Source organism: Onychostoma macrolepis, chromosome 03 (genome assembly GCF_012432095.1).
Source record: "Onychostoma macrolepis isolate SWU-2019 chromosome 03, ASM1243209v1, whole genome shotgun sequence".
Taxonomy (NCBI): domain Eukaryota; kingdom Metazoa; phylum Chordata; class Actinopteri; order Cypriniformes; family Cyprinidae; genus Onychostoma; species Onychostoma macrolepis.
Window position 1 is genome coordinate 29,406,493 of NC_081157.1, and position 27,382 is coordinate 29,433,874.

The window sequence follows — 27,382 nt, forward strand, 5'->3', positions numbered from 1 at the left end:
TTACATCTGATTTAACTGAAGGAGATAGAACACCAGAATTTACATGAGAAATGTTTGGGACTTCAGAAGAGCCAAACACAATGATCTCTGTTTTACTCTCATTTAGATTAAAAAAATTCAAAGACATTCAAGCTTTGACAGGCACAGAGGGAGTCTACACCATTTTTGTGCTTCAGGGGCAAATAAAGTTGAGTATCGTCTGCATAGCAGTGATAGTACAAGCCATGATTTTCAAAAATAGAGACTAAAGGAAGCATATATAAAGAAAACAATAAAGGGGCCAAAATAGAGCCTTGGGGGACCCCACAAATCAGAGGGACCGCCCCAGAATAATATCGTCCAATATTGATTGAGAAGCTTCTATTTTTAAGATATGACTGAAACCAACTTAATGCAGTTCCTCTGATGCCCACAACTTGCTCTAGCCGAGCAAGCAAGACCTCATGGTCAACTGTATCAAATGCCACACTTAAATCTAATAGTACCAGTACAACAGAGTCACCTGAGTCAGTGGTCATTAAAACATCATTTAAAACTTTTACAAGTGCTGTCTCTGTAGAGTGAAACTTTCTAAAACCTGATTGGAAAACATCAAAAATCTTATTGTCATTCAAAAATATCTGCAGCTGGTGAAAAACCACTTTCTCCAAAATTTTGGATAAAAAAGAAATATTAGAGATGGGCCTAAAATTAGATAAAACTGTTGGATCCAAATTAGGACTTTTTAAAAGAGGTTTAACAATTGCATGCTTTAAACAGTCACGTACAATTTCTAATTCTAGACACTTATTAATAAAAACTAGAAAAACAGGGCCAACCACATCAAAAACTTCTTTAAAAAGATGAGAGATGACATCACAAGTTCTCGTGCCCCAAATGGTCCCACCTGGTATAGAGCAATATTTATCAGATTTTGAAAGGAGACCGCCCACAACAGAGGTACAGAATTCACAAGTTTCAATATTTCTCATAATATAAATGACTACTGTGAAATTGAGACCAGTTTACCAGTCGCACAGAGACCTTTAAAATGATACCAAACATGAAAGGGTTATCATTAATTCTTAAGATATCATAAATTCAGTTTGTAAGTCTGGCAACTTGAGTTCTTGGCACTTCTATGTCATGTCCAGTGGGGAAGGAGGGAGCCTAAGGATGGGTCAAGGGACAGATGAGCAAATGGTCTTTCTCCCAGATCTTCCAGTCAGATTAGAACATTTATTGTTTTATTGCATGTCATGTGTGCTGTGAGAGTACCTGAGTTTTGGCCTCATGCATAGGCGTAAATCCCGAGGGGAATGTGGGGGACAGGACCCCCCCTATCTGAGGCTTGTCCCCCCTAAAAATATCATTACAAGCGACTCTGTGTATTGAAAATAATATAATGGACATATACTTAAAATAATTGTGTGATTAGTAAAACAAAATAAACGCAAAAAAACGTTTTAAGTTCAGAAATGTTTTAATTCCCCCCTCTCTTTCCTCACAGTGGTTTGGTCCACTACCTGCTTTCCTTCTTTACCCATACACACACACACGAGTCCGGCGGGAGAGAGCAAGTTAGTTATGTAGGCTGTCAAGGCTGTTTTATTCTCTTTAAACATCGGGTGAAATGATTCTTTCTCTTTAATACAGATGATGCTGGATCATTAATAAATTCATGACAAAAAAAATTATGACATCCGATGTATTTTCTATGAGCGATTATAAGGTTAACAAGCTTAATACCGTAGCTTGTCACCCACTACAACTAACACGGCGATAAACCTGTGTGTGAACTGATATTAGGCTAATATTGTAGACCTATGTGTTGGGTTTTGCTCAATATGATGTTAAGTGGCAGATCAGTGGGTTTAATGCAGTCGAATTAATGCGAAAGAGACATACTAGGTTTCAGACGAAACCTAAAATACTATGGATGACGCAAAATAATAATTATAATATGACCGCGTGGTGAACCATGAACTAATATTTAAACACTGTCTCCATGCTATGTACACATGCTGTGTACACACATCTATCCTTACAAGTACAATTTTGGCTGTATTATTTGTGTCCCCTTCAAAAATTGCTCTTGAGAAATTTTACGTTTATTGTCCCCCCCTACTGTCAGATGAAATTTACGCCCCTGGCCTCATGAGGAATTAATTTCATAAAGGAATTAATTTCACTCCTTTCAGTCCTTCCCGGACCACTTGGGGCAAACTCTGAGCGTTCCCATAGGGGGCCACAATCAGATGATTTCCGTATGATGTTCATTACTGCCAAAGTCTTTGCAGAACAGGCAGCACTAGTTGATGCATGCAGGAGCAGAGTGGTTACCTGAAATGACAACATTAAGACACGTTGAGGAAAGCACTGCAGAAATCACATCAGTGACATGCACAGTCCCTATAAGCATAGGCGTTCTGTATCGCTGCAGTCTTTTGGTCAGGTGTGATGGTAGTCAGTCTGTAGGATTACTTGTTGTATCAGGTCCATTGAGTTGATCAAACGAATTGAAAGTGTCCTTCTGTTCTGGGGAAACATCTGTGTCCAGTGCCGTCCTCCCCAGGATGTTTATCTGACCCGCTGAAAAGCCTTCAGTCACCTTCAGGTAGAAGGTGTAATTTGCCGAATTTGTCAGATCTCCATAGGTGAAGGAATCATTTCACTGACGATTCTCCAATACGTACGAGACATCTAAACAACTTCTGAATGACCATGCAATAACCGAACACTGATGACTTTGGTGATGTTGTGGGATGAAAAGAGGGTTATAAGATAACCAAAAAATAATACAAAATAACAATCGTGTCCAAAGTGCGAGTGGTAAATAAGGTCTCCATTTTATACACGAGTCAAATATTTAGTGGGCAGGTCTCTTTTGGTTGCCAGATTGTTTACTACCACTAAATATTGTAATTTGGATTTAGGTTCTCAGTCTGGGTGAATAAAAGGGAAGTAGCAAAATCAATATAACCGGTATATATTTACCAGTGGTATGCATAATAAAAATATGTCACATAATTAAGCATAGAAATATAAAATTTCATAATTACCATCATAAAACTGCCTATATTACGTGTTTTAATTACAAAGCATTAATGCAGACCTAAGGTTTCAAGTGTTTCAACTAGGTCAATCAGAGAACAAGATGAGAGAAGAGAGATTTAAAATCTGTAGTTCAACTTTTTCAATCATTCTCTGTACATTTGATGTGCAGGCTAAGTCACACTTGATAATGTAGGTTTGAATGTTCATATCAGATCTTATTTATTTGGATAAATTTGCATTGCCATTAGACATATGCTGCAAACTAGTGGGCTCCCTAGTTCACAACAATGCCAATAATTGGACATGATAAATATTTTGTCCTAATAGACCAGTTGCATTGCTGAATAGGTCTCATTTTAGAATTTGCAAATAGAACTTTGATGTGTGACTGTAGCCATGCAAGTCCTATGCATATTACAGTGTTTACATACAATAAGTTCATAATATATATATATATATGAAGTCAATAATGCTTGATAGGTTTGAATGATGTGAGTAATTTAGACCTAGATGTCCTTATGTCCAATACCAGGTAAGTATATTGTGCAGTTGCAATAATGAAAGTGTGTTCTGTATGTTGGTGTGTATAGGATATGGGTGATGTCTAGCCTACCATAATCTGTGTTGTGTAATTTAGTTCCGGCACTACACCGGGAGGCCATGTAACTACTTGTGTATTGCTATGCGATGTGAATTACCCCTTGAAGTATCTACACCCCCATCTCCTTGTGTGTGCAAGTTGGTGTAGGTGGGGCCAGGCATCCTTGTGGAGTTTGTCCCTCAGAGATGGCAGCAGTTGGTCTGAAAAGGAAACATGCAGAGAGAAAAAAAACAGCTTAATTTTGATCCTTTTTACGAATTGCTTGAAGACTGGTGGATCTTAATTGTCCTCTAATGGCCACAGCCATACAGTTGTTGCAGATGGTTGTGATCCAAGATTGCATATCATCAGGAGCAAATTTGTTTTAGTTTACAAAGACATATATCATTATCATGATCATGTTTTGCAAATAAAAGGCCAAAATAAACTGAGTGTTAATGGTCAGATCTAGAAGCTAGTGTTTCAGCACAGTCTAAGCATGTTGCACCTTAAGCTGCTGTTCCAGCTGAGTTTACATAGTCTGCTGTGTTGCAGGCATCATGACACCCAGATCTGCTGGGAAATTTAACTATTAAATGCTACTGTTTACACTAGTCAGATCTGTGTTCAGGGCATTCGCTTGCCAGTTTTGGTGCTGTACTGTTAGCTTAGCCATTAGTATTTTCTTATTTTCTTCATGAATTTGACCATTTCCATCTCTGCAGTCAAAGACTTGTGAATTTCTGCCTTATTTTAACATTACACACAACTTTAATCACATGCCCAGTAAAATAAGTTCTCTGATCAGATTTCATATGTGCTGTCCTTCCCAGAGAGGAATGGTTTAGTTTTCTAACACTTGCGCCACTGTGTTTGTGGTTTTGTTGCAATGGAAAAGACAAAACTTATACCTTCCTTTGTTACTGGGTTGCAGATCAATGAAATCAAATTTAAAACATCTTATGGCCTTGGATGAATTTGGCCTATTCAAGATATTGCAATCAGATTAGCAAATTCTGGACGTGTTATTTTTTCTCATTGAAGATTCTTACACAAATAGAAGATAAAGAAGCTCTTTCTCTTTAGTTTGATCATTCTTCCTGTCATTTTCCTTTCTAACAATTCTTGCTTCTCATCACCTGTGTTTCTCTTTCCAATCTTCCAACACTAACAGTGCTCTCAACTTTTTTCTACGTACACATTCCCTCTTTCAACATTCTGATCATTTCTCATATTCTTCTACAACTTTCTTTCCTCCTCTAAATTAATGTTGAATCACCATGAGATTAAGGCCATTCTTGGCCATTATAATATAATATATTATAAGGTTGTTATAATATGAATTATATTACATTAAAAATAGTATAAATTAAAATGCTTTTATTACTGGTCTCTGGAGGGCCTCCTGAGCAACTTGTTTAGAATGACTGGTTATCTCACTGATCTTTTTAAAGATACACTCTTGATTTGATCCTGTGGCTACAGCAGTCCAAGCATGTGCATCATGTGCACAGCAGCAGGCCAAACTAGAACCCAGCTATAGGTTTTGCTGTTGTAAACATTCAATAAGCTCAAATCATTGCTCAATCTGAAGATTTTTGTGACTACAATCATGGGATTGGACACAATTTTCTTATGTTTATGAGCTAAGATGTTGATTTCTTTTGAAAATCTGTTTGAGTGTGAGAAAGTTTGGGGGTTGGGCAAACCTAGAGCAAATGCAAATGCAAAGCACACATGCTGCTTTAGATTTATGGTCTCTTCATGTTTGTCTGTCCGTGTAAAGACAAAGACTGAGAATCAAACAAATGTGTAGTGATTTTTGTAAAATCTAAAATAAAACCAAGCTATAGGCTGTATTTGTTAAGACTGAGCTTTGAACAGTGTTGTTGAGCCAAATATTGTGATCTCAGATATTTTCAATATATTTAATTTGATTAATTTGACTAATTCTCCCCCAGGAGAAGTTGTGCATGTCTTCTGAAAGGGTTTAACCCTCAGGCCTGGCTACAAGCCTCTCAATTGCATCAAAATTGTCATTATGTGCATTAAGCCTCTGGGGTCGACAAACGCTTTTAGATTTTGAATTTCTAATGTCTAATGTCTCCTCATTTTAATTGTAAAAGGGTAAATAAGAACTGACTTACCGTAGCAGCTGGAGAAAAGAAAGGAGAAGCTCAAACCTCTTTTCTGAGTTTTTTGGATATTGCGCTGAAAAGACCCTCGCTGACATGAGATGGGAGATCACAGAAGGGACAGTCACCAACTGTAAGGACTGTAACTGTAAATCCAGTGGCCTGGTCGAAGGTTTAATGCATGTTCGGTCTTTTACTTGCGCCTCTGAATTTATCTGGATTCAGTTTCAATTTTACTTTATCTCTGTGCTTGATCTGACTCCAATTTCAAGCAATAGTTAAATTTAGCCAATATTCTTAATTAAAAACTGATCACAGATATCAATTGTATATCAATTTAGATATTTGATTATTCTGAAAATCCCATACTTTCAATTATTCGTTCATTAGGGACCAGGTATCGCATAGGAATTACACTTTTTTTTAGTGAATCCACGGACACAAACTCGTCAGTTCTGAACTTATTCAGAGGGTGCAGAGTGGTTATAATACCTTTACGTGAGCTGCCCCTGCATACTCATAACAAAAAGCTTATTTTTTCCTATAACCACGAGAGCTACACCGTGTTAAGCCAGTGACAGTCAGAAATCCAAAGTCTCCTTCATGGTGCTCCCCATGGTTCATTCATTGGCGCTTTTGGTGAGATCTGTCCTGAATGCGGAAATACCACTACACATGAACCTACTTGAAAAAATTATTTTGGAAGAGATCAGAATAAGTCAAATATAACAATTTATTATTGGTCAGGTAAAGTTGTATCACTCCAATTATATAACCAATTCAAAGATATCAAATCATCTCAATACAGAACATCAAATTCTCAAAGATTAATCGAAGAGAAAATGATGCATACCAGACCTTAGAAAATACATAGTATGGAGTGTAGAGACACACCACACTACGGGCTTATTCTAGCTACAAAATCGTGCTGACTGATTTGCAACTTTCCCTTAAATACTACCAGAACAAAACGGCCATAAACATTTATTCTCTGCCCCAAAACAGATTACATCTGTGTATGCAGAATGAGAAGCCCCTGTAGGAGCTGTTCTCATGCCCCAAATGGTCCCACCTGGTGTAGAGCAATGTTTATCAGATTTTGAAGGGAGACCGCCCACAACAGAGGTACAGAATTCACTCAAGTTTCAATATTTCTCATAATATAAGTCAGTGTTTCTAAACTGGTTTGGCCATGGGTCCCACATTTTTACATGGTCATCAAGCCGCGACCCAAATTTTTAGGAACTTGAATTAAGCAAATTTATTTCTCATTAATTGTTAACACATACACAAGTGGTGTCCCTATTTACTTAACTTAAGACAGATAAATTGTAAGAAAATCACCAAGACTTATGAATAAACAGTATTTTGTGGCTGTCAGAAGTCCCAAACATTTAACAAAATGTAGGCTATCAAAATTATAGAAATATCAGAAAGTAAAAATACAGTGGTCAGGGTAACGAAAAGTACAGTTACCATGGTAAATAAACAATGAACTAAACTGAACTGTTAATAAAACATATTAACACTGATCCTGTTGAACAGAACAAACCAGCAAATACTTAACAGTAGAATGATGAAAATAATCATAACCTTTCTTAGATCTAATACAGTATGACAAGTATCATCTGTTTCACTTAACAGTAATTTGGGAAGCTAATGAGATAACTGAGGATGTTCTTTACTCCTGATAAGAGTTTCAAAGTCTGGGGTGATGGTAGACAGTGCTACCCTAAGATCATGCTCAATGTCCAGCCTGTTCCTCTGCTTTGACTTAAGCTGCACTAAAGAAGAGAAGTCACTTTCGCACAGATATGTGGTGCTGAATGGTAGGATGGTTTTGATCGCACGAGTAGCAAGGGACGGACACTCCGAAAGCGCTTCACGGCACCAAAACTGGGAAAGGCTTACCTCACTGAATTTCCTTTTCAGCGTCTGATCGCATGACAGCTCCACCAGCTGATTCTCTTCATTGCTCGGCAATGTGACACTTTCCATGTCGATTCCAAAGGGATCGCGTATCCAGGGATCATCTTCATGTTTCTCGGGAAAGTAGTCATTAAACCAAACTTGCAGTTTACTGAGATGTTCTTTGATAGTTTTCTTCAGTGCAATTTTTCCCGCAGTATCCAGCTGTTGTGTTTCATTGCAAGTGTTGGGAAACATGTCAAGTCTGTCTTTGTGAACGTGTTTTGTCCACAATTCAATCTTCTTTTTGAACGCAGCAACTTTGTCACTCCGTTCAAAAATATTGTGCCCTCTCCCTTGCATGGACACGTTTAATGTGTTGAGGTGCTCAAACACATCAGCAAGATAAGCAACTCGATCGTGCGAGCCAGATTTCGTTATTAAACAGATCGGCATAAGGAGAGTTATTTTCTGAGAGGAAGGATTTCTGTTTTAAGTTCGTAAAACCTTGCCAAAACTTTTCCCCTCGAGAGCCAACGAATTTCGGAGTGGTACAACAGCTGTATGTGCTCAGAGCCCAGGTCTTTGCACAGATTTTTAAACCACAAGTCTTAGCACTTCGTTTAATGTGGTTCACTACTTTGACGACTTCTTTTAATGTCTCATCAAGCACTGGCACCATATAATTTGCTGCTAATGCCTCTCGATGCAAAAAGCAGTGATTCCAGGTTGCATTTGGTGCCCTCTCAAGGATTCCCTTCACCACCCCTGAGTGTTTTCCTGTCATAGAGGCAGCACCGTCCGTTGTGATTCCCACACAGTTTTCCCAGCTTCCCTAGCCAAAGGATGGGTCAAGGGGCAGATGAGCAAATCCCAGATCTCAGATTAGAACATTTACTGTATTGTTTTATTGCATGTCGTGTGCTGTGAGAGTTCCTGAGATTTGGCTGAGATTCATAAAGGAAATAATTTCACTCCTTTCAAAGTGGATCTCGTGAGCCAGATTTGGGGATCCCTGGCCTATACGAAACAATAGGTTCTGAAAAGGTCTCTTTTGGTTTGAGCCATTCCAGTTCAACTTCAGTTCAACTAAAGAATGGCCAGTCAATGTTGTTTGTATTCTCCTAGTTGCATTACAGGGCTGCCTACACAAAACCTGCATGGGCCCAAAGTATACAAAAGTTGCTCTGGGCCCGAACGGGCTGGCCCACACTGGGCCATCAATGGACTAATGTGGCAGTCCGCTAGTGTGGGCTGCTCACAGAGAGCCTGCGGTGAGCCCAACGCTGTGGGCCTTGTCTGGGCAAGCCCGCACTGGGCCTGTTTAGGTTTGGTGTGGGCTGGCCTAGTCAACTGTGCCTGCAAAAAGCCAGCATGGGCCCCGCAAGGACATGTTTGCAGGGACAGTAAATAAAATAGGTTTATGATCTGAGAAACTGTAATCACCTAATTCAATGTCCAGCACTGAAAAACCACGGGACAGCACAAGGTCAAGTGTATGACCATGTGAATGAGTGGAACTTTTCACCAGTTGAACTAGATCAAAAACTAAAGTAAAACTAAATTATAATTAAATCAAATTAAAATTCAATGTCAACAGCCATTTTCACAGTTCTGGTTTTGGTGTTTGTTTTGTAGGGCAGCAGTAAAGCTTTAATTCTGATGTAGAATCCATAATACCTTCAGCTGAATGCACAGGATGTTTCAAACCCTAAAACTGAACTTTTTAAACCTTAGAACTGGTACCTACGATGCCCAAAAATGCTGTCTAGGCAGTTCACTAGGTTGTGAGAACAAACACTACAGACAAATCTTATCGATCAACTGATTGTCAGAAGCCTGAAGCCAAAGCTGCCTCCCATACCGAGAGCTATCCATTCAGCCTTGACCACCTGTCCTTCACCAACAACAGAATGATCAATGCAACAAAGTCTAAAAAACTAAACAAAGATGAGTTTCTCTTACGGATCTGAGTTATAATGAGGGTCCAAGTTTCCTCTTCTTTCATATCAGCACTTTCTTACACTAATCAAAAAGCCTGTCTGTCCATTAATGGCTTTCCAAAGTTTCTCTGCTTCAATTAACTTTCCTGCCTCCGAAGATTTTGTGGAGTGTAATTGGCCTTAGCTCAACTGCCTTTCAGCATTCATCAAATAAAATAGCAAGATGAAAAATCATTATGGAAATCCGCAGCATGCCTGCGCTTTTAGCTGTCAAACCCAACTTCTCCTCCTCATGCACGTTTGGTAAGTGAAAATGTCACAGTACATCTTCCTAGATCATTTCAGCATGGTAGCCAAGCTCTCTGTGGAGAGGGAACTTTCAAACATTATGTTTCCAGACAGAGAGGCAGTTCCAGCTGTAGTCTGGAGAGCCGAGCCCGAGCGCTTTTGCAGAAGGACATCTCTGACAGACTGTCCATGTCAGATAGTTGCTGAATGGCCCTGGTGGAGTGTGCGGCTCCCAGGGGGCTGTCACTCCTTCCCAGCTCCTCCGTGACACGTTTCTCCTGCTCCTCCGGGATGGCCATCCAACTGCTCTGCAAGATTACAGAGACCACACAGCAGGATTAAACACACTGTTTATCTTATCACACAGGCTTTGAAATCCAATAAAAGAGCTGTTTAATTGTAGCTTCCTTTCACTGTAAGTCTGTTTGCTCATACTTGTTATCTTGAATGAGATATTATGCCAGTTATACTACAAAAAAAGTGATAGTAAAATCCGAATTAACCAATGTGATTTATTTATTTATTTTTTTCTTATAAATATTTTATTTTTTTTCTTGGAATATTGCACTGTTTATTACAAATTATTAAACACACACACACACACACACACACACACAGAGAATTAGAAAACCACAATGACCTAACTATCCAGTCAATTCCTTACTGACAAAATAAATTGCTCAACATTTTTTTCTTATTCTAAGTCATTTCAGTTTTATGCCATCTCGATTTTTGTTTACAGTATTTCATTTATGAATTTTCTCCCAGTCAGTTTGACAATAATATTGTTCCAAAAACAACACTGTTACAATGTTTTAATTAGCATTGTCAGTGTATGTTGCAATGACTCCACTCCTGTCTCCAAGTAAACTGCTCTACTGAACAATAACATTTGATTAATCAGTATCAATCAGTCAGACTTTAAAAATGAGCACATTAAACTTGACAGCAACATGCAGTTGTATGGGGATCAGCCGTTAATTTCAGGTAGGTCTTTAGGAGTAATTATGAAATTAAATTTTTCAAAAATGTCACCATGACTCTACCACACCTTTTTTTTTTTTTTTTTTTATGGAAATGGCCAGTGTAGAGTAAAGCTCTTTGAGTTAGTGGCTTACCCTAGACTCATGTGTCATGGTTGCTGGAATACGGGAGGGTGATTAGTAGCCAGACTCATTAGTAACTTTTTTCTCCATTTGGTGCATGACTAATAGAGCTCTCTCAAATCACCCATGCACAATGCAAAGATTTCCATGCAAAATAATCTTCCCTCGCTTTGAAAAGTATTCCTACCTTCAACAGTGAATCACTGCTGTTAGCGAAATGGAGATAGACTGTTGTGGTAAATATCTTTCAAGTCAGGTATTAGAGACTGATTGAAGACTGACAGTACAAGCTCTTGAACAGTAATCCATTTTATTTTCAGTGACACTCTCCATCTGCAAGCTAAAATGAAATGGGGTGCGAAGATAAGAGAAGCATGCATCGAGTTCACTGGGTAGAGACTACTTTAAAAGACCAGAAAGATAAATTAAACATGGGGTCAGTAATGGATGGGCAATCCAATACTGGACTGATGTTTGCCAAGCACAACAATATGATTATGGAAATAAAATCGCATTGATAAAAATTTTATTTTTGAGAAATATGGCCTATTTTTAGCAAAACCTTTTGGGCTTGTCATGAGCTCTGACATCAGACCATAATATATTCTGTATTCCGTAGAAACCATACTTTTTTTCTACAACTTCTAAAATGGTATTTAATTCCCAGATCCCAGATAGATTTTTACACATATATCCACAATCCTAACGTGAGATCCACTAATTATAGACGTTACCATGGATACAGGACTTGCAGCAATCTCAACAGAGGTTTCTACAGGCTAGATAATGTTAACTAATGTTGAAGTGATAGTTCACCCAAAAATGAAAATTCTGCTATCATTTACTCTCTCTTGTGTCGTTCCAAAGTCAAGTTAACAAACAATTGACTACAACTTTTGCCTCTATAAACTCCTAATTTGTTGCTTATTAATAGTTAGTAAAGTAGTTGTTAAGTTTAGTTATTGGGTAGGATTAAGGATGTAGAATAAGGTCATGGAGAATTTGTGCTTTATCACACTAATAAACAGCCAATATGTTAATAATAGACATGCTAATAAGCAATAGTGAGAATTGGTCTGTATACTGATACTTTCTTTCTTCTGTGGAACATAAAAGAAAGAAGTGTCCCCTAGTGAAAAATAAATATACTAAAATGCATTTGAAATACATTTATGTAATGACCATGTAATTGTACTTACTTAAAGTCTGATAAATTGGAACATCTAATTCCCCAAATATTTTCAGCTTCTTGAGCCAACATTCTCTCTTGACAACCCAATTCATACAATCATACAACTTGGATCGTTTTTACATTTCAACTCGCTGATTCACAACTAGTGAGTGTAATAAAACACAATATTAGGTTCAGAAAAAAGTTGTCTTTTATTTCATTTTTTTCAAAGACAAGCTTGTGGTGATAAGGAAAGCGAAAAAGTACTTATGGGAAAAAGCTGGTGGCCAATTCAGATTGAAAGGAAACAAGATATCTGAGCATAACTGTGTACACCCCAGGTGGAAAAGACGTAGTATTAAATGTATTAAAAATATACTTGAAATTCAAGTAGTATGTTTATAACACATTTGTATTCCCAACATGCTTATTTGAAGTGCATTAAAAATATACTGAATTGCATTTTAATATATTTCTAAAAAGTATACTTGAAGTACTTTTCTATTAAATATATGCTTAGTTGTACTTCTAAGAAATATGCTAAACACAAGCATACTTATAATGTACTTCTAAAACGTATACTAGAAATACTTTGGTAATAAATATATCCTTAGTTACACTTTTAAGGAATATGCTAACCACAAGCATACTTTTAATATATTCCTAAAAAGTATAGTAGAAATACTATGTTAATAAATATATTCTTAGTTTCACTTTTAAGGAATATACTAAACTTAAGCATACTTTTAGTGACGTTTTAGTGTATTTACAGAAAACACACTTGTACTCTTACTTACAGTAAAGTATATTTTATGTCTACTTTGCGTAAGAACATAACTGATGTGATTACACTTTGAAAGGAAAACAAAACGATTACACTTTTAGTGGGTTTTTAATGTACTTTATAACCATGTGTAGGCCTACTGCAATTTATTTTAAATATTTATGTATTTATAATTTTAATATTTGGAAAAGTACGGTATTTGAAGAATCAAACAAAAAAATATATATATATATTTAACATTTACAATGTACAAACGTTTGCCAACTATTATGAAGCATTGCGATACTTAATATATGTTGTTTAATATGTTGTTCAGTTTTACTTAAAACGTACTTTGGTTGATTAGGCTGTTGTCCATTACGTGATACATTAATTGTAATAAACTACTGAAATTCCCACAGGGATTTCAACATCATATCTGAAATGCTTTAAAACAATAAAATAAAATAAATTTAAAAAATCTTGCATTTACTTGTGTTTAAATTCAAACAACACACTGGCTAAACCTGATTGGTTCCAGAGCCATTGAACGGCTCTGATTGGTATGATAACGAGCTCGCAACAGCAAGCTTCCTAAATCAAATATGATGTACGTGCAAATGTCCCTTGAATGTGAATGTCTAAATTTAAACAGTTATATTATATACAGCGATCGTGCATCTTTTGAGCATTTGGAGGAAACGACGCAATTCGTATGGATTACTTTGCCGATGTTTTTTTTTTTTCTTTGCGATTAACTTTTTGAAACGTGAACATCGTCTTTCATCGGAGGGACATACATATTTCATTAAAATATCTCCGCTTTTCTTCCGAAGATGAACGAAAGTCTTAGATGGTTTGGAGCATCTTAAGGGTGAGTGATGACAGAATTCAAATTGTTTTGGGGGAACTATGAAATTAATTAGACAATATAGCGGTATGTTCTTATTTTTAGCAGCTTCTGCAAGCGTGTATGGCGTCTGGCTGTTGAACCTCACTGTGACTTCAGGTAAGATTTGTATTTAATTAACGTTATTTGTCTGTACCAATGTTTTTGACACATGCATTGGCAGGGGGAAAAAAGTCTTTATAACATGTACAACATTAACATTTTTTATTTGCAAAATGCAGTTGTGTATTTATTTCTGATTTCCTGAACAATTTGGCTTCATTGTAATGATAATGATCTTTGAAAAACCATGATTATGAACATACAGTTACTTTGTCTTGAGCTGATCACCCAACTGTGGTAGTGTTCGTTGATTGGTGTTTATATTTGTTCAAGCTTGACAATCTTATCGCCTTTATTTTCTAATATATATTTCTAATTACAGATAAGAACAAAGATCAAATAGTAAGAAGGGTTGTTTATAAGAGAGCATACAGTACATCTGAAACTGCTGAGGCTGGGAAGGTTTTTGACTATATTACCGACCAGGTACATTGTACTCAGCGTACTGTCATTCTTAAAAAGAAAACAAATTATCAATCATCATTTGCTTTGTGTGTGTGTGTGTGGAATATTAACATTTGTTGTTTTTCTGATCAGCTGCTATAGAAGACAAACTGAAATCTGAGTGCAGAGACGGGAATAGTAAGTATATTTTAGTGTCCTCTGTTATAGAGATTTTTGAATCAGGCCTAATGGAGGGTGATTCGGTCAATCTTGGAAGAAAAACGTTAGCAATGTGTCCATTCCAGGTGGCAAATTTGTGTCATTCAGTCATTCATTCTCTTATTTAATTTTTTTTAATTATTTTGGATGACTAACTTATTTTATTTATATGGCAACAGAGGTGAAGAGAGTGTATGTTAGCATTACCACAACATATATATTCATGTGAAATACCCTAGGTTACAATAAACCACAATCAACATACCCTGTAATACTCACAGGTTGTTTTATTGAAATAATTTGTTATCAAATAATATCAGTGAATTTGTACTTGAACTCTGCTCTCTGTAAGTGCTGTTGTTGGGCTTCTAATCATATGTTCAATGTAACTCATAGAGTGCTGTACAGTGACGACAGACAAGAGGATAAGAATGGACACTCATATGTCAAGCTTGATGAGGATATTGTCAAAAGGTAAACTAAATTCTAATGAATATCAATGCAAATTATTATACATCATGGATGCAAAACTGTTATTGGTTAATTTTATATCAATTATTTTTCCCTTTCACAGATCCTGTGATAAAGAAGTCTTCAAATACTACAGTGTCTGAATTGCAAGCCCTTAGTTGCAGAACATGCAAGTCGTACTCACAGAAGTGACCTCGTCCCACCGGCTCCCCCTTGGTCAGTCGTCACTCTACTTCTGCCACAGACTTGCAGGCCGTCTGCTGCGCTCCAACCCTCCACCTCTTTGGCTGTAGTGGGTTTTTCCCGTCGGGTACACCGTGGTTCTCGGTCACACTGGTATCACTCCAGTCCTCGGGTACTCTGGCTCCACCAATGATGCTCGTCGCCGTGGCTGTGCCCAGGTCTCCGGAACCTCCATCGGCCCTCCGTCTGCGCCTTCGGGTCCACCAGCTCTGTCTCCATCGGTCGGACCCCAGATGTCGGCAGCCACACCATCTACATCTTGGCTCCTAGCTCCCTCGATTCCGCTGTGTGTTGTCAGCATTGGGATGCTCTGGGTCTGTGCCATGTAGGGCTGTAATCAACCAAAGAAAATCTTGGTCGACTGAAGTCCTGAAACTTTAGACTAAAAATCGACTAAAAATGACGTTGTGGGGAAAAAAAAAACGTACGTTACATTAATTAGATGCGCACTGTGCTCAGTACTTGGTAGCCTTGTTGTCTGCCTAAATTAATTATAAATAAACATAAAAAACTAATAGGCTATTTGCAGTATATTAAATCGTTTTTGACCTAATTATTTTGCACTGAAATGAGTCTGACACACGAGTCTGTCGTCTCTGACAGCGGTGCATCACGTGCACCTGCGCAATATCATAGCCTGTGATTTCTGAAAACAGTACTATGTTGTCAACTAGTGATATCACAAGAACTTTTGAGGAATGTGCAACATAATTTAGAAAATAATTTTTGTCATATGTTATAAGTATAACTGTCAGACACTATCATTTCAGCCGCTCTGCGCAGCTCGCACAGAGCGAGGCTGAACATAAGAGCTCAGCTTCGCGGCTGAGACACGAATAGACTTAAAGCTTTTACTCTAAATAAACATAAAATGCGCGTCCACTTTAATAAAAAAAAAGAATACTTAAAGTTAACAATTCCTTCCGTGATATTATTTTTCCGTTTGGATGATAAAGGAGGCTTAAAATCCAGCGTGGTCTGGGTTTGTCTGGGGGATTCTACCGTCATTACGGATGTGTGCGCCTGCAGTTATAAAACGATTATTACACTAAAATATTGAAATATGCAAATTCTGATATGTTCATGTAGCCTACTCAAAAACAGACAGGGCAACCTAACGCAGACAAGTTAGCTTACATTATATATTTATATATCATATTTCAGATGATACGTCATGTTTGTCGTCGAGCTGTGGAAGGCAAACTGTTGCTTGCAAACTTTGCATTCAACCTTTTTCCCGTTATTAATTTTAACAAAATGCTGCCACACTGTCGATTTTTTTGTTGTTGACATGTTAGAATAGGACTGATGTATATTGATATGTGTTCCAAACCGCTGAGTCCACTAGCTTATTATTAAATAAATAATATTCAGCATCAAACCTTCTAAAGCCTACTTATCTGTCTCTCTTCTCCAGTGGGTTGGGCTAATCCAAAAAAAGTGAAAACAATGGGGGTGTTCTGAAAACAGACTGTTACCTGTGAAACAGGGGTGCTCTGAAAACACCCCCATTAGCAATTAGTGCTTTCCACCTGATGAAATGAGCGCGGCAAAAAATCGACCAATCAGAATTTTGGTCGAACCAGACCGTATCGACCAATTAATCGACTAATCGACTGGGACGTTACAGCCCTAGTGCCATGTGCCAAACTCCATCTAAGCCGCCAGGGCATCATCGTCATCCTCCCATCACCATCCCTTCGCCACATCCTGCTATCATCCCACACCTTTGCCTCTCACCATCCCTGTGCCATCTCCTCGTCCACCTCCAAAACCCCCTCCATCCCTCCCTATTCTGTTGCTTGAACTTTATCATCTTCAGTCTTTGCACACACACAGCTATTCACTTCTGCACTTTGTTTTTCAGTACATTTTTATTTTTTTCTTCAGAAAATTGCATTGTAATTTTTATTTATTCATTGATGTAAAATTCTGTACTTTTCAGTAATACAGGTATAACTGAAATGTTCTACAAATTGATAAGATAGCTCTGCCATAGCATTTCAGTCTTTTTTCATTTATTATGTTTTTTGTATAATGTTTTAAAATGCACTTGAGTGTAGTAATACAAATATACTATAAACATACTTGTATTTCAAGTGCATTCTTTTTTTTTCACCAAGGTATATATGCTGCTGTACTTTTTTTTTTAATGTACTTTATGAATATTTGTAATGTACACAACAATATATAATACATTAAAGTTTTCTAGATATCAAAGTGTGTACATGTGTATATACTGAAAAGCAGCTTTATAATATACTAGCAGTGTAATGCTAATGCATTTCTAATGAACTGAAATACAATTGAAATGTACTTGAAGTACATTAAAACGATACTTCAAATACACTCTAACTGTAGTTTCAATTCAATTTCAATATGTTAAATATATTGCAAATAGATTAAAATTGAACTTAAACATATCTGGAAATACACTTAATATACTTGAAGTTGTTTCAAAATAATACATTTAATATGCACTTAATATAGTATAGTTTTAATATATTAAGTGTGTCTGAAAAAGCACAATTTAAATAATTTCTTTTTCACCTGGGACAGCACTGAGAGAAACATCTGGACTCCTAAAAATTCTAATTATGTTCATACTATCTCCATCGGATATGGTAAGAGTGACATGTTGTTTTGTATGCCAATACCACAATGATTTAATTCCATTACTCTCTTTCTTACTAAAAAGAGTGATTGAGCACCCGATTATCACCTCAAGTTGATTTCCCTGAATTAAGGTGAAATAAACATCTCTCACCGCTGTATTTTTGGCTTTATCGGCTCATAGTTCTATATGAGACAGCACATTGTCACAGTGGGGTGCCAGAGCCCAAACATTGCTGTTTTATCACATGGCCACCATCCAACTAAAAAAGAACACTAGCGCACAACAATTTTGCTGAACATATTGCACAATATAGCCGATAAGAACTCTGAAGACATTTGGGAGTATTTGGGTCTCTGTGCATCAGGTTGCAGCGCAAGCTAAGTAGATAACCCTGTATTCGCAAGAGAGACAGGAAAGCAAGGGCATCTTAACTGCCTGTTTAACAGAAATGAGGCATGTGGTCGCTGTGATAGAATTTAATGGATAGGATTCGCTTTTCTCTTTTATCTGTTGTGATGAGTTGTGTTTAAAGGGAGAGAGAGTGGGCAGAGAGAGCAAAGCTGTCTAGTCTACGAGTTGGATGAGATCCACGCAATGATTCATGTTCATTGTCCAGTCTAAATGCGCGAGACTCCCTAATTAAAGTGCTGCATATGCTTCCAAATCCAACAGGTCAACAGGCTCTCAGATCCCTCTGGAGCAAATCAGAGACAAAACACTGTTTGCAATTTACAGCTCTCCTTTATAGCCTACAACAAGTTTAGAAACAAAGACTTAAAAAAAATCAATTGTTTCACACATCACGAGTCAGCAGCACATAAACGGTGTGAATCTTTTGGCACCCATATTAACAAGTGCACAATGTAGAAGTAAGCAGAGTGGCAAAAGAAAGATGTTATTGTTGTGTTGCTGTAATTGACTTGGGTTCTGTATACATTTTGCTCTGTTGAAAGTGATTGTATCACTTAAGAATTATTCGATTAAACCATTAAAGTTGTATGGATTCATTCTTTTACTAAGGTTTTATGACTTTTTAGGGCTTGAAACTTTTGGACCCCGTTAATGAAAACAGTTGAAACATTGTTCAAAATGTCTTCTGTGATGGTGATTGATTTTTGTGTGAACTATCCCTTTAATGCACCTAAATTCTGGCAGATTTACTGAATAGAAACCATTTGTGTGTCTGTCACTGTGTGAATGCTGTAACTTCCTGAAATATGTGCTTTCATGTGGGGTGTGAAACGATAAAAGAAGTGCACTTAACTGTATTGAATGTGCACCTGTAGTGCACTTCAAATCTTAAATATATCTTTAAAACACCATATTTACAGATAATGTAATGAAATAAAAGGCTACTTAAGTGTACTTAAGGACAGTACAGACTTACATACTCACAAAGAGCAAACGGATCTGCTCATGGGTGAGCAAGTAGGTAGGCTAATTCTGATACATGCAATGACTATCCATTATGACATGTATGACATTTTTATATTTATGTTGCCTACACAGTAATATTATTTTACACTGTAATCCTCTCATTTTTAATATTTGGCATGTTTGTGTGCTGCTGCAAGTCCCTGTGTGTGATGAGCAAAGTGAAACGCGCGTGGACCCGCCCAGAGGCGCATTTTCTACTAAAACGCTCTTTAAATAACCAGTGTTGGGCACATTACTTTAATAAAGTATTTAGTTATAGTTACTAGTTACTTCTCACAGATAGTAACTGAGTTACATCATTATCAAAGTAACTAATTACCAGGGAAAGTAACTATTGCTTTACTTTAAAAAAAAAAAAAGCTCAAATGTCAAATAACTTGGATGCCCTCAATATTAAATATGTTAAATTAATGAAATGGACACTAAATAGAATACATTTTTTATTATAAAACATCGTACACTATTTATCTACTGACACTTAGCATCAGTCAGTCAAGCATTATAATATGATATTATGACAATTTAGCATTATATGATGATAGAACTTTAGTAATTAGAATAACCAAGTATGAATGCATATTTGTCATGTTGACTGAACTTAAGATATTGTTTGTCATTTAGTGTTTCTATAAAAAAGGGGAAAAATTGATAAGATAACAAAACTACTATGAATTCTACTACTAATAAGTCACCTTTATTTATATTGCACTTTTAACAATACAGATTGTGTCAAAGCACTTAACAGTATCAAATTGGAGGATAGAGTGTCAGTAATGTATAATGATAAGATTAAATACTCAATTTTCAGTTAATGGCATTTCAGTATAACAATATAAAACACACAATAGGATTAATGAGCTGCTGGGTTCATGAATATTAATCACTTTGTCTGCGTTCGCTTGCATTGATTTGCTGAAATCAAAACAGGGACGATAATAGGTGAGCGCCAGCCAATGAGATTGTCGTGTGTGCATTAGTTCCGCCCACTACCAGAGAAACCGGCAGTTCTCAAAAGCTGAAGAATTCCAAAGGAGCTCCGTTATTTTGGCAGGAAAATACAACAAAGAATATCGTTTACATGTAGCGCGTCAATTCTGCATGTCATGTAAGACTCTCTGCTCTGTATCTTTCTTTGAGTGTTTATGAGTCAAATCGATGGAGTTTACGATACATCAAATACAGCTACACTGCGCATCAATTCAGATGAACTGAAAAATAAAATTCTAATAATATTATAATAAATTATATTAACGCTGCATTTTATTGTCAGTAACGGTAACGGTGCTGTAACAGGGGAAACAGTAACTGATTACTCGTTACTGAAAAAAATAAGGCCATTATACCCATCACTGTAAATAACAAAAAAAATATATATATATATATATATATATATATATATATATATATATATATATATTGTGCCATTGACTTTAGACTTAGACCAGGTTTGAGTTGGTCTATGGCGCAGTCTATTTTCAGTTCCTCAAAATAGCAGTGTGCCAACAATGCACCTGAACACACCTCTTTTTTTTAGACCAGCACGCCCATGGGCGCACAAATGGGCGCAAATGCATTTGCTATTTAAACAACGCGGCGCAAGACGGGAAAATGAGAACTGCGTCGGGCTGAAACTAGCAAAAACACTTGCACCGCATTGGGCCAGGTGTATGATAGGGCCCTATGTGTCTGAAAACAGTTTACAATTAAGTATATTCTTTTAAATTATATTATTTCCATAATAAGTACTCTTAGTTTAAAGCATGCAGAGGTGTACTTCTTTTTCACAAGGGTAATTATATGTAGATAATTTCAGCAGTTTATGTCACACCCCTGGACTGTTGTGTTGTGTCTTTGCTTCCCATGTGTTCCCTGTGACCCAGTTTCTGTCTCCCTTTGATTGTTTAATTTGATTCCAGGTGTGTCTCCTTAGTTCCTTGATTGTCCTGTCTTTTTAAGCCCTAGTCTGTTCAGTTTGTGTTCGTCGGGTCTACCAGTTACGTTCGTGTGTCATCGCTTGTGCCATGTGTGGATATACCCTGTGTGTTGGAAATAAAAGTCTACTCCGTTTATCCACGGCTCTGTGTTCCTTCCGGCAGCGTCCGTGACAGTTTAAAGCTGCTTGGGTTTAGGTTTCTAAATTAATTACCATTTGTTTGTAAATATTGTCCTCCTCCTCAAGCAAATATATATATATATATATATATATATATATATATATATATATATATATATATATATATATATATACTGTATATTATTATAATTTTTTTTTTTTTTTGCAATCAAAGGTAATATTCAATGAAACCATATTACCTGAGAGCTTTATTTTATTTACTAAATGCTGTTAGTGTGAAAAAGTGCACCTGATGTTGCAGCTATGCTGCTTTTTCACTTTCACTTTCACATACAGATGCAGGATGTGTGAAACAGGATTAAACATGAGACACTAATTTAAAGAACTGTATGAAAGTGAGACCCTGATGGACATGACTATCAGCTCCTCAGTCAGGGTCCAATTAAAGGAGGTTTTGGAACACTGTTCCAAATCCAAATCTCCTGCCCGTCAATTGCAGTCTCTGACAGCATTTAAAAAGTATATTTAAAATTATAAATCGCACTAACAATACTTCAACAAATAGGATTGTGTTGAGGAACAATTTGCACAGAGTACTAAGTTCAGATACACAAAGTTCACAACCAAAATTAATTGCAGTCATGGTCAGGAGAAATAATAATCCATATATCCAGCTCAGTTTTAGAAGATTTTCCCTATTATTTTAACAAGCCCATCAAAAGATTGTTCCTTAAAAGACTTTATTTGGTTCTCTTTAGCTTTCACAATCACTTGTCCATCATGTTTATAAAGGTGTGATAAGAGTTTTATTGTTCTATATTACCAACATATTTGATCATTCATTATAGCTTTATTCCATTCAACATTCCTGTATCTTTATTCATGAGCAGGTATACCTATGCACAAATCATTATGCATTTAACATCTACCACATATTTGCGGAGTGAAATTCTGCTGATTATTGACTCAAAATGCTTAAGAACATGACAGAAAATCAATTTACGTGTTTAAATCTTTAAATGAACATTTAAGAAATTCAATTATTTCACAACTGATTCTCGGCTATAAGCAATAATTAACTGTATGAAATTTATATTTGGCACTAAATATGCAAAAACAAATCAGACGGTTCTCAGTTTTTCTCTTTTTATGATTTCTTTAACTGTCTGTTTGAATGTCTGAATGCATTGGCTGCCCTCGTCTGCTCCTGCGGTCAAAGCTCAGATCCCTCACTGTCTGTGCAGGTTCCTTGGTGAAGTACACATTTCACAGTGAACAAAGCAGAAACCGTGAATCCTTTCGCTGCTTTATTTTCTGCTGAAACCAGTTAACAACACACACATGCACAAAAGGAAACTCCGGACACAATCTGAGCTATCAGAAAGTAATTTGTTCCCAGACCTATTGTCAACACAATACAGTTTTTTTTTTTTTTCTTTTTCTCTTCTCATACCACAGAAGAGGAATTACTCTGTTTCTGATTTAAAAAAAAAAAATGTTGGAAGATCAGTTCTTTGTGACTCATACACGTGCTTATTTCAGTGACCCTTTCACTAAATTAGATTCAAGCCATTAACCATTCAATTAACATCTTATTAGGCTTTCAAAGTCACTTTCTCTATGAATTAAACTGAATGACATTAAGATCGACAAATGCACACGTGGCTAATCAAGCATTTTATTTTATTTTTTTTTTTACAATTGTAACCACCCAGAGTTTGGTTATCATGTTTTTTTTTGTATGTCATTCTACTCCCGTGCTCTAGGGGAGCTAGGTAGCCTGCTCCTCAGTATTTAGCCAGGTAAGAGGGGAGAAGAAGTGAGTATGTTTTTTCTCTCATGGTTCACCCAAGGCACAGGAGGTCAGATTGAGAAACTGTGGTTTTAAGCTCAATCAATATCCAGAGGACAGCGGTATTCAAGGCCTCACTTCATTGTTCGGCGGTTGGGGTTCTTTTGGATTAACTACTTCTTTGGATTACTTCATTTACGGGACATTTCATCACTGCACGGGACAATTGACTCTAAGCAATACCTCATAGGGATCACTCTACAAACTACATGACAATGGTCATATAAGGTTTTCTTTTTCTTTCAACTGCATTCCTAAAAGTCAGAGCTAGTATTGTGGTAGGGTGTATTTTTCCTTTTGTTTGCTATTTTGATTTCTTTGGATGGGTTTTGTTTATGTAAATATATTTTTCCTGATCTTTCAAATTTGGTGTTTGATTTGTTTGTTTAAATGCAAGTTTGGTCGGTGGGTCCCTCCCTCTAATTATCTTGTAGTTCGCCTCTCTAGGGTGTTCATAGGGAGACCGTTACAGATTGGCGCCCGAACAGGGACCATCAGGCCAAAAAATTCTTAACTTGAGTTTTTTTTCCCAGTTTCTTTGTCACTTAGAGCCCTATCGCCGTCATCGTCATCTGCAATGGATGGGGATGAAGTCATACCTAGTGCAAGTTTTACCTCTGAATCTTTCACTGCCAGAAGAGAACCAATGAGAGATTTGATAAACACCTTCAGTGACTTATATATTGACTCTGATGAGGAAAGCGAAAGAGCTATGGATAATGTTCCTGAGGATGACTCTCCTTTTCCTCCTCCACCACCACCACTGGAAACAAATGGAGAAACAGAACACAATCCATGCTTTTCAGTTACAGCTCTGAATGACCGAATCACAGCTTTGGAAAACCAGATGGCAGACATATGTCAGATGGTGAGTGAGCAAGTTTCTAGTAACGAGTTTAAGCAATGTAAAAAGATTGAAGATAGGATGTCATATCATGTTCAACGTGAGTGTGAAAGGGTTAAACAACAGATGGATATGTTAGTCAAGGACCTGGGTCAATCTATGGTAGATTGCTTGAAAAGAAGAGATCGGCAACTGGAGCAAAAATTTCAAGGGTTGAGACTATCTTCATCTACCCCATTAATCCCAAAAACTGATCCTCTAGTTAGTGATAGCGCCACACCACCTAGCAACCTGACATATAATTTACCGTCCAGCCATGTTCATAACCAAACCAACCAGTCTGCAATTCAGTATAACCCTCCAGTAAAACTTGACTTCCCCAATTTCAGCAATACCCTTGAAGATGATCCAGTTTCATTCATTGAACGTTGTGAAGATTACCTTGCTGTTCGTCCACTCAGGGATGATGAAATTCTAGCCTCCCTCTCAGCTGTACTGAAAGGAACCGCCAAAGATTGGTGGATGGCAGAGAGGAGAAGTGTGGCCAAATGGAAGCAATTCAAGGAGAGATTCCTGCACTCATTTTTAAGCGAAGACTACCGGGAGGTGGCAGCCAGGAAACTGCTGGAAAGGAAGCAAGGTGCTAAAGAGAGTTTCAGGGACTTTGCTTTTCAATATCGTGCTTTATGTCTACGATGGAAAAAGGATATGTCCGAGAAGGAGGTGGTACAATCCATCCTGAGGAACTGCAATCCGCGACTCGCCAGTTTATTACGAGGAACTGTCAAGGATGTAGGAGAGTTAGTCAGGATTGGAACACAAATTGAAAGAGACTTTGATGAGTCTAGGAGGTATTGGAGTCAAGTTAATGGTGAGGAACAGAAAAGGAAAACGTCCACTGTTCAAGAACCTCAGCGCAAGTTACCACAGGCTGGCAATCGAATTGTGCTACTTGACCAAAGCCCAGACCATCACGCCTACAAGAACCTCTCCCTTCCCATAATCATCAGAGACAGTTATATCATCGCCATAGTTGACACTGGAAGTACATTCTCACTAATTCAACAATCGTTGTGGAAGCAGTTAAGCCCTCGGGAAGAATGTCAACCTAGTGGGGGTCAATCATTCCTGTTGGCTAATGGGCAGAGACAAAATTCCTTGGGCAAAGTGAGTTGGAGGTGTGAGATTCAAGGACAGTCTGTGTATGTGACTTTCTTCATTATGCAAGATTCGATCTAACTGTTCCAGTTATTCTAGGAATTGACTTTCTGTTGGAGTCCGGGATGGTGTTGGATTTTCGCAAAGCCGAGTACAGAATGCCTGCAATACCAGAACCAAAAACTTTTCCTTTTCAACAGCACGATATTCAATCATCTACCTATTTCTACCTTGCACTACCTGGGTCTACTTGTAATGACGAAACTCTCCAACAGATTCACAAGTTAGCCCAAGCAGCAGATGCAGGTCTCACCACTCAGAAGGAATTAAAGGATCTTATGGTACATTGGTCTACTGTGTGCACTCAGCAGATTGGTAGAACAAATTACATCAAGCACAGCATCATAACGGTTGACGAAGTTCCGTAAGAAAACGTGCTTACAAGGTCTCTATGGAGAAGCAGAAATTCATCGATTCACAAGTACAAGAACTTCTGGACAAAGGAATTATCCAACCGTCTACTTCGCCATGGGCCTCGCCGGTGGTTATAGTTCAGAAGAAAGATGGAGGTTCCAGATTCTGTATAGATTATCGAGGCCTTAACTCCAAAACGCATTTGGATGCTTACCCCATGCCTCAAATACAGGATATCCTAGAGAGTCTCCATGAATCCACCGTCTTCAGTACACTAGATTTAAAAAGTGGCTACTGGCAACTAGAAATGGATAAGGACAGCATTAAAAAAACGGCTTTTGTCACATCTGCAGGGTTGTATGAATTTCTGTGTCTACCGTTCGGCCTGAAAAACGCTGCCGCATCCTTCCAGCGGTTGATGGAACAGGTACTACGGGGAGTGCGAGGAAAATGTTGCATGGTATACATTGATGATATCATTGTTTATTCAAAAACCATTCCAGAACATCTTCAGCATCTCCAACAAGTTTTCAAATGTCTCCATAAAGCAGGTCTCACCCTCAATCTGAAAAAATGCAACTTTATCCAGAAATCGCTTTCATTCCTCGGACATATCATGACACCTGAAGGAATAAAAACTGACCCAGCCAAAATTTCAGCAGTTGAATCATTTCCCATACCCCAAACCATCAAAGACGTGCAAAGGTTCCTAGGTTTAGCAGGATGGTATCATCGTTTCATTCCCCAATTCTCCGAAAAAGCAGCCCCGTTACATGCCCTGAAACAGAAGAATGCCTCATGGGAATGGACGGAGCAATGTCAACAAGCTTTTAACACAATTAAACAAGACCTTGTACAAGCTCCAGTTTTAATCACCCCTGACTTCTCTAAATCTTTCAGAGTACAAACCGATGCCAGTGATATTGGTGTTGGAGCTGTTCTCACCCAGGAAGTGGATGGAGAAGAACACGTAATCGCCTATGCATCTCGTTTGCTGAGAGGAGCAGAGAAAGCTTATTCGGTATCAGAAAAAGAGTGTCTGGCAGTAGTGTGGGCTGTCGAGAAATGGAGACAGTATCTGGAAGGAAGGTTGTTTGAAGTAATAACGGATCATGCAGCTTTGACCTGGGCATTTCAGCATCCGAAACCCTCCTCACGCCTCATACGATGGACTATAAGACTGCAAGGTTTTCATTTCACGGTGAGATATAGGAAAGGCCAGTGCAATGTAGTACCAGACGTGCTATCAAGAAGTCTCAACACTCCTCAAGACACGTTACTCATTGCTACTGCAACCAAAACCATTTTACCGCCATGTGACCTACCAGTCGACCTCTCACAAATTGCCACCGCTCAACAGCACGATGATGAAGTTCAAGACTTAGTCACTAAGGCAGGCAAACAGACCCTTGATGTGGCCAGGGTTCACTATGTTCTTGAGAATGGTTTGCTATTTCGCAGTGTACCTGATGGTAAAAAAGGTCAAAAACTTCAACTAATCATTCCCTCTACCCTAAGACAACAATTCTTACAATATGCTCACGACAATCCACTGAGTGGTCATTTGGGAAAGCTCAAAACCTTATTTAGGCTCCTTGAGACAGTGTATTGGCCTAGCATCAGAGCAGATGTGTGGAAGTGTTGTAAAGAGTGCCAAAAACACAAGCCATCTCTGACTAAAACCTCAGGTCTCCTACAAAGCACTCCTGTAGTTGAACCTGGATTCA

At 37.7% G+C, this 27,382-nt stretch overlaps 1 long non-coding RNA gene across 1 annotated transcript; it reads left to right on the forward strand.

Annotated features, from left to right (window-relative positions):
* Nucleotides 1-14,488: 14,488 nt before the first annotated feature.
* Nucleotides 14,489-15,256, forward strand: LOC131537356 (uncharacterized). The gene is made up of 3 exons (XR_009270260.1): nucleotides 14,489-14,524; nucleotides 14,942-15,019; nucleotides 15,120-15,256. It is a non-coding gene; the product is annotated as an uncharacterized LOC131537356 (long non-coding RNA).
* Nucleotides 15,257-27,382: the final 12,126 nt, after the last annotated feature.